At 51.0% G+C, this 7,505-nt stretch overlaps 1 pseudogene; it reads left to right on the top strand.

The window, feature by feature from the left end:
- Positions 1-4,991: 4,991 nt before the first annotated feature.
- On the top strand, positions 4,992-5,110 carry LOC138218495 (5S ribosomal RNA; annotated as a pseudogene).
- The last annotated feature ends 2,395 nt before the right edge of the window (positions 5,111-7,505 follow it).

Raw genomic sequence — 7,505 nt, 5'->3', positions numbered from 1 at the left:
TACATTTTGTAGGCGCAGGAAAAGGGCTTTGGACAGGATCTTAGTGTCCACGCCTAACAGGCTGAGGGGTCTCCAGTTCTTTATGTCATTTTTTGCTCCTTTCTTAAACAAGAGAGAGATAGTGCCTTCTCTTAAGGAGTCAGGCAGCAATTCTGTCTTGTAGCTTTCCTCGAATAGGAGCAGTAGCGGATCCTGAAGCAGATCCCAAAAGGTGCAATAAAATTCTTTAGGGAGCCCGTCAGCACCCGGAGTTTTCCCCTTCTGTAAGCTCTCCATAGCCTGTCTCAGCTCTTCTACTGTCAAATCCCTCTCAAGTACTTCCCTATCTTCTTCACTCAAAATGTTTTCTAGCTTTGAGGTAAAAAAATGAATATCTTCATCCTTTACCTCTGTAGAGCTGTACAGTCTTGAGTAGAAGGCCTCGGTGCAGGAGAGGATAGCACTCGGCTCTGTTCTCTCTCGTCCCTCCTCATCAACTACACTTTCCATGACAGTCTTGGAGCCTACCACTTTCCTGAAAAAGAAGCGAGTACACTTCTCATTTTCTTCCAAGAACTGCACTCTGCTTCTTAACAGCACTCCTCGACTACTTTCTTCGGCTATGCTCCGGATGTCCTTTTTTAAAAGGGCAATATCCTCGAGCACATCGAAGCCACTGTGCAGCATCGTGTAGAGACGCTGCAGCTGCCTCTGTTTCCTGGCTAGCACTCCTCTCCGTCTGGCAGCAGCCTTCCTTCCCTCAGCCATGAAAAAGGCCTTTGTCCTCACCTTCACCTCCTCCCACCACTCTCCTACTGACCCGTACAGACACTGCAAGGACAGCCACTGTGATAGTTTCTCCTTGTAGCGGGATACTACCCCCTCGTTCTCTAGCAGCTTTGTGTTGAGTTTCCAGAGGCCTGGGCCAAAGACAGTCCCGCCCTGGAGTTCCACTCTACACCCTAAAGCCTGATGATCTGAGAAGAAGACAGGCTGAAGAGTGACCCCAACAACTTTCACTCTCTCTGAGACAAAGCAATAGTCAATTCTGGAGCTGCTATTCCTCCCTGACCATGTATATCCTGCTGTTGTGGGATATATACATCTATATGTGTCTGAGAGTTTAAAGTCTTGAACTAAGTTTTGCAGGGCCAGTGAGCTGGAATCCAATTTTATCGGCGAGCTAGACTGCCTGTCTGTGTGCTCTAAGATACAATTAAAATCCCCTCCCACTATCACGTCTGTGCTGCATAACAATAGGGGGGAGAGTGCCTTGAGTAGCTCCACCCTTCCTCCTACGTCAGTAGGGCAATACACATTGATTAGCCGCAGGTTAACGGTCCCCCATTCCACATCCACACACAGCAACCTGCCATCTATGACCCTCTGAATACTTTTCAATTTGAATGCCCATCCTTTGAAAAGAATGGCCACGCCAGAGGCTCTGTTGTTATTGTCCCCTGCCCAAACAGAAGGCCCTTTATCCCACCTATCTTCAAAACTTTTATACCTCTCTTGATAGGCTAAAGCACACTCCTGCAACATCAACACATCTCCCTCTCTCTGCTGGAGGTAATCAAAGACAGACTGGCATTTAACTCTGTCATTGATACCTCTTGTGTTAAGAGAAATTATGTTAAGAGCCATATTACATAAGAAAGTGGAACCAGTCTTTACAAAACACATTTCTCTTCGGTCTCACCTGTTACCTTTTTCTTTTTCTTTTTCTTCTTACCAATTTCCTGCCAGCCATCCTCTGAATGAGCCTTCATCAGGGTGGCAGCAGTAAAAGCGTTCACAGAGTCCATTTCAAGGAAGGGGGTAGAGGGAGGGGTGGAGAGGTTCCAGCTGTCCCCATCGCCATGCTCTCCTTCCTCCTCGCTCGGGGAGAAAACAGAGTCATTTTTTCTTTTCCTCAAGTCCAGCTCCTGGGAGCACTGAGGGGAAAGGGGTGCAGCCGATGCACCAGTCTCCTCTTCCCCCTCACCCACCAGCTGCTGCAGATCCTCCGTGATGGACTGGATGGAGGAGAGGAGGGCATCTGTAGCACTTGCAGAGTCTGAGAAAAGCAGCTCCGCTGAATCCTGGGTATCCTCGCTGGACCCCCTCCACCGGGGGGCCCCACACTGGCCCTCGTTCTGAGGAGCAGGAGTGGGGGAGGGGTCCTCGCTGTTCTCGGGGGTTTTCAAACCCTCGTGCTTGTCTGGTGCAGTCTGCGGTTGTGGGGGCGTAGTGGATTTCTCTTCCACCAGCCCCGGAGCCACAGCAGGACTGATCCTGGCTGGAGGCTGAGAGTCTTTGTCCAACAAGGGTTCTTTGTTTGACTTGTTGTTTGCTTTGGATTTTCGGGCCGGTTTGGCTGAAACAAGCACTGCCTCATCCTTTCTCATTTTGAGTTTATTGGCGTAGGCGTGAGGGCAGTTCTTAAAAACGTGTCCTTCCGAGCCACATAAATTGCACTTTGGCAGCATTGAACAGTCAGAGGCTAAATGTCCCTGTTTGCCACAGGTCTTGCAGCATTTCACAGTGCAGGACGATGCCAGGTGTCCCACAGCACCACAGCGCCGACACACCTTTGGTTGTCCCACATAAAACACATAGCCATTGCAGGCGCCCAGCCGGATTGTAGAGGGCAGGTGCCTTAAGCCTCCATTTACGCTGTCCGGTAGCAAGCGAACCTCGAATTTCCTTGCTCCTGTTTTTATACCATCAACATCTCTAACCTCAGTTCCATGGTGGACGGTGCAGTACTGGTTAAGCCAGGTGTGAATGTCCTCCGTCTTTGCCAGTTCCGAGAACATAACAACATGCACCGTTTTCCTCTCTCTCTGTGTCAGAGGCTGCAAGTTGATCTTCTCAAGTGCAGGAACTTTGCCTCTTTTTGCCTCAAACACATCCACGCATTGTTCAAACAGAGGATAGGTAGCAAATACAACCTCAAATGCTTTCTGACCTGGGAGAGCGAAGATGAAATCCAAGTGCCGAGGTTCAAAGCCAAGTTCCTTCTGTAACACTTTTCTGCTGAACTGCATACGATCCATGAAGAGGTCATCCAAGAGCTCAAAACGTACAGCATTCTTACGGGATCCAAAGGTTGCCATTTCAAAAACCGCAAATCGAACACTGCTTCCAACAAAAGAAAAACAATCCAACTACTCCACCTACAGGCTGATCAAGGTATCTCCCCTGCCAGGTAAGTATGAGTTGTACAAGCCCCTGCAGGCCCGCACCCACAGCACAAATCTCGCAGCCTAGGCCAGCTCCTTCGCCCTGCATGCCACTGCCTCCTGCTGTGCCCACTCTTCCGCACACTCACACGCCACACTAACACTCAAAAGTGTGGGCAAAACGAGAAAACGAGCGTGCCGTTTCCTACACACCTAGAGTCGCCATTGCGCATTCGCAGCATGTCCCGGGACGCAATTCGGCCTCATTTGCATAACACCAGACCAGCAGATCACTACACAAGCTCGCGACGTGCGCCTGCCACACACCGATCAAACACCGGAGTGTAGTGTGCTCTCTGAAGGCACCAGTTCTGTAGGGTTTGGGTATTTACTGGGACAATTATTAATTGTAGCTGTAAATCACAAAATGATTCTTTTGATGGCTTAAGAATCCAACCATGCGATATAACTCAAACAACGCACACACACACAGGTACTAATACACGAGGATACATTTATTAATACATAGAATATGCATGTAAACCTAACAGATCTTATCGAGAGGGTTATCAGAATACAAAAGATATATATTCAATCAGTTACGAAGTGTTACATATATCAAGAGGACATACGTTCAGTATATCATTCATTTAGACTGTTTCGTAATTGAACTTGGTTACAACTTCTACATTAGATACTCAAAACAAGTACATAACTCTTAGGAATTAAATTGATATCAACTGGTTGGGATAACAATTGAATTCTCGAGCTGTAATGCATTGAAGTTGAATACTCATCCAATCTCTAGGGATTCAGATCTCCTGCAGGCTCTCTGGCTCCGTGCCAGGCTGTGCTGTGCAGCTTGCGACGGTGCGCTGCTGATGCTCACTGACAGGCTAGTTAGTGTTGGCTTTAACTAGCAATGTTTGTGCACAGGAGAAAAGATGACTGTGGGTCCCAGCAGGTTAGGAAGAAGACCGGTTCATTCCTGATGAAGCGCTAGTTCTGAATAGTGATTCAGCTGTCCACAGTTCCGACCTGTTCATGGGGCTTTCTGCTGATGCTAACCTCGGGTGGATCCTCTGGTTACTCTCTGGCAACCTCCACTCTCGACTCTTAGAACAAAGGAAAGTTTTGGCACTCAGACACACTGGCCGTTCCGTGGTTGTCAGGGCTGAGTCTCAGGATGGTCAGGAGGCGCGCTGCGAGAATGTCCTGCCCTTGGGAGCCTTCTGCTCCTGGGCCGTCCTGCCCTGGAATTCTCCTTTGAATTCCCTTTAGAAAAGTCCACGAAATAGTCACTCAGGCCCTCTGTGTTGCCTGTTTTTACCTGGAGGAACTTCAGCTCATTCATTGGCTGAAAGTTCCATGGGCATGAGAGTCCCACGTTGGTTAATCAAGGTAAGATATGAGTCACTTACTCCTGACACTTAGGAATGCAGTCCAGATGTCCATCTGGCACACCCTAGACAGATAGGCGTCAATGGATGACCATTGATCATGATAGCCAGGCTTAGCTAAGTGCATCCCCATTTGGGAGCTGTCCCTTAACAAAAGAAAACATATTTAAATCAGCCTGCATGAATAGTTTCTCTGTGGCTGCACCACAGAGATGAACAGAGAGATGGGGCCTCAGTTGGAAAAGCACAGCAACACTTAATTATGTCTTATTAACAAGCATTGCCGCTACAAGTGAAAGACTGAAGTGAAATAGAGCGGGGACGAAGGCAGTGAAGAGAGAGAACGTGGGAAGAAGAGAAAAACGCACGGGAAAAAAAGCAGCGTCATAAAAGAGGTGACGGAGCTGTCCTCTCTATAAGAAAGGTGCCATTGAAACCTGCTCTCGCTTATGGCCACACCCCCTTGAGCACGCCTGATCTTTTCTGATCTCGGAAGCTAAGCAGGGACGGGCCTGGTTAGTACTTGGATGGGAGACTGCCTGGGAATACCGGGTGCTGTAAGCTTTTAAGCGCAGGAGGCGCCCTATCCCCGCTCGCTCGCTCATTCCCCTGTTCACACGTGCAGTGCGGCTTTTCTGTCTGTTTATTTGTCAGCTTTGGCGAAACACGGGTGCTTGTGTATTAGTGTGAGCGTTTTTTATTCTGATCATGAACAGTTTTACAAGTCCGCAAAGGAACGAGGAAAGGCTTATCGCCAGCTGAAAAGAGACACAGCGCTTCAGCTGTGGAGACTTGTTCGGCTGGCGTTCTGGGAGTCGCGTTTTTCAGAATTGTATTGAGATCGTTTTCCACAGAGCTCAGATGTCAAAACACAGTAGCAGCTCTCCACAGAGATCCTCTATAGCGCCCTTTCTCCCGCAGCTCCGTCCTCATTGGAAGGAAGCAAGAGTGAAAGGCTGAAGTGAAATAGAGCGGGGACGAAGGCAGTGGAGAGAGAGAACGTGGGAAGAAGAGAAAAACGCAAGGGAAAAAAGCAGTATTGTAAAAGAGGTGACGGAGCTGTCCTCTCTATAAGAAGGGTGCCATTGAGCCTTGCTCTCGCTTACGGCCACACCCCCTTGAGCAGGCCCTCTGCTGTCACAGGGGGCGTGGTCAGCGTGAGAGCAGGAAGAAGGATTTGTTTGTCTCAAGTAAGACTTTGTTTTTTGTGAATTTTTGTGGTTTCTTGGTGTTTTTGGTTGATTTTGAAGCCCTCCCCTTCAGCCTAGCGCTGTTTGGGGAGGGGAGAGGCTTTTGGTTTTTTGTTGTTGCTTTTTTGTTGCTTTCTGAGTCCTGTTTGTGTTTTAATGGTAGGAAAAATCATGGAGGCAGAGAATGTTATTGTAGTGGAGGAGGAGAGTGGTGTAAGAAAGAGAAGGATGAGGAATTCAGACCGACCCCCCTGGCGGGTTTTTGCAAGGGCGCATACTGTTGTGGTGGATGTGAGCGGCATGGAGAAACCATCTGCGGGTGCTATTATCGCAGCGGTGCACGGCGTCTGTGGGGAGGGCTCTCTTTTTGCTTGCCGCCCCCGGACGCCAAAAGAGTTTGAACTGACTCTGGACTCAAAAGATCATGGGGACGCGGTGGCTGTGGGGCTGGATGTGCAGGGCACACCCTGCTACTGCCGCTGGCTGGAGCGGAAGGAGGTAGTGGTGTCCTTCCTTCACCTCCCGGCATATATCTCAGACGAGACTATCAAGGAGAAGCTGAGTAGCTGGGGGGTGAGAGTGATTTCGGTCATCAGGATGCGCCACTACCCTGGGACCACCATTGCTGATGGCACGAGGTTTGTTTGGATTCGCTTTCCCGAGCATGTTGCCTCGTTGCCATACAGCACCCGCTTCGCCACGGCAGAGGGGGAGCAGTACTTCAGGGTCCTCCACGACCAGCAACAAAGGGTGTGTCATGTCTGCCTGGACTCGGGGCACATCGCCAAGGACTGCCCTGAGTTCCTCTGCTATGAGTGCAGACAGCCCGGCCACCGCGCCAGGAACTGCACCACTGCCAAGTGCCCGGACTGCCTCCACGCGCTCATGAGCTGCACTGCGAGCCGGAGCCGGAAGATCCAGCCGCCGCAGGAGCAGCTGCCCACAACGCCGAGGGGGTTGAAGATGGACTACGAGTGGCCGCTGCAGGTGAGCATGGAGAGTTGCCAGCAGCGGCGCCCTAGGACCCTTGTGAGCCAGCAACGCCCCAGCCGGTGATGGGGGAGAAGCAGAGGAGGACCCTCCAATCCTGGGTACAGCGCAGCAGAAAGGAGCCGGGGACCAGCCAGCATCTCCACCAGCGGGGGCGCCCCGTTGCTCTAACAAACCTAACAAACCTGAAGAAGGAATGGAGGAGGGGGAATTACAGAGCATGGAGAGGGAGATGGAGGGGGAAGGGGAGGTGGTGGAGATGGATGGGGTGGAGAGGGAGGACAGGGAGGAGGGGGAGGGGAGTGGGCGAGCCGGGGTACAACCGCCTGGGCCCTCGAAGGCTGGGATCCAGTGGCACCACGTCAGGCCTCAGCCCAACCTCAATCCCAGTTCAAGAGTTGTCCGCAGACCCATCCCTGATGTCTCTACGGTGGCGGAGACAGGAGGTGGGGAGGAAGCAGCAAGTGTTGGCAATGAGAATGTGGCAGAAAGGGCGGGGAAACTGTTGTGCGGGCCGGAGAATTAACTTCACTCTTTCCCGGCCATATACGTGATGGCATCTTTCGCCTCTTTAAATGCCAACGGGCTGAGGGACAGAGCGAAGCTGGGGGCAGTGTTAGCTCTGCTGGGGCGGACGGATGTTGTCTGCCTCCAGGAGACCTTCTGGGACGAGGAGTGTGTCCCGAAGGTGCGAGCACAGTGGGACTGGGAGCTGTTTTACTGGGAGCTGTGCAGGAGGGGGGTGGCCGTGCTGGTGAGGAGGGGAGTGTACGAGAGTG

The sequence above is a fragment of the Lepisosteus oculatus genome, chromosome 14 (genome assembly GCF_040954835.1).
Source record: "Lepisosteus oculatus isolate fLepOcu1 chromosome 14, fLepOcu1.hap2, whole genome shotgun sequence".
In the NCBI taxonomy this organism is placed as follows: domain Eukaryota; kingdom Metazoa; phylum Chordata; class Actinopteri; order Semionotiformes; family Lepisosteidae; genus Lepisosteus; species Lepisosteus oculatus.
The sequence above is the reverse complement of the archived record's forward strand: the minus strand, read 5'-3'. Positions and strand labels throughout refer to the sequence as shown.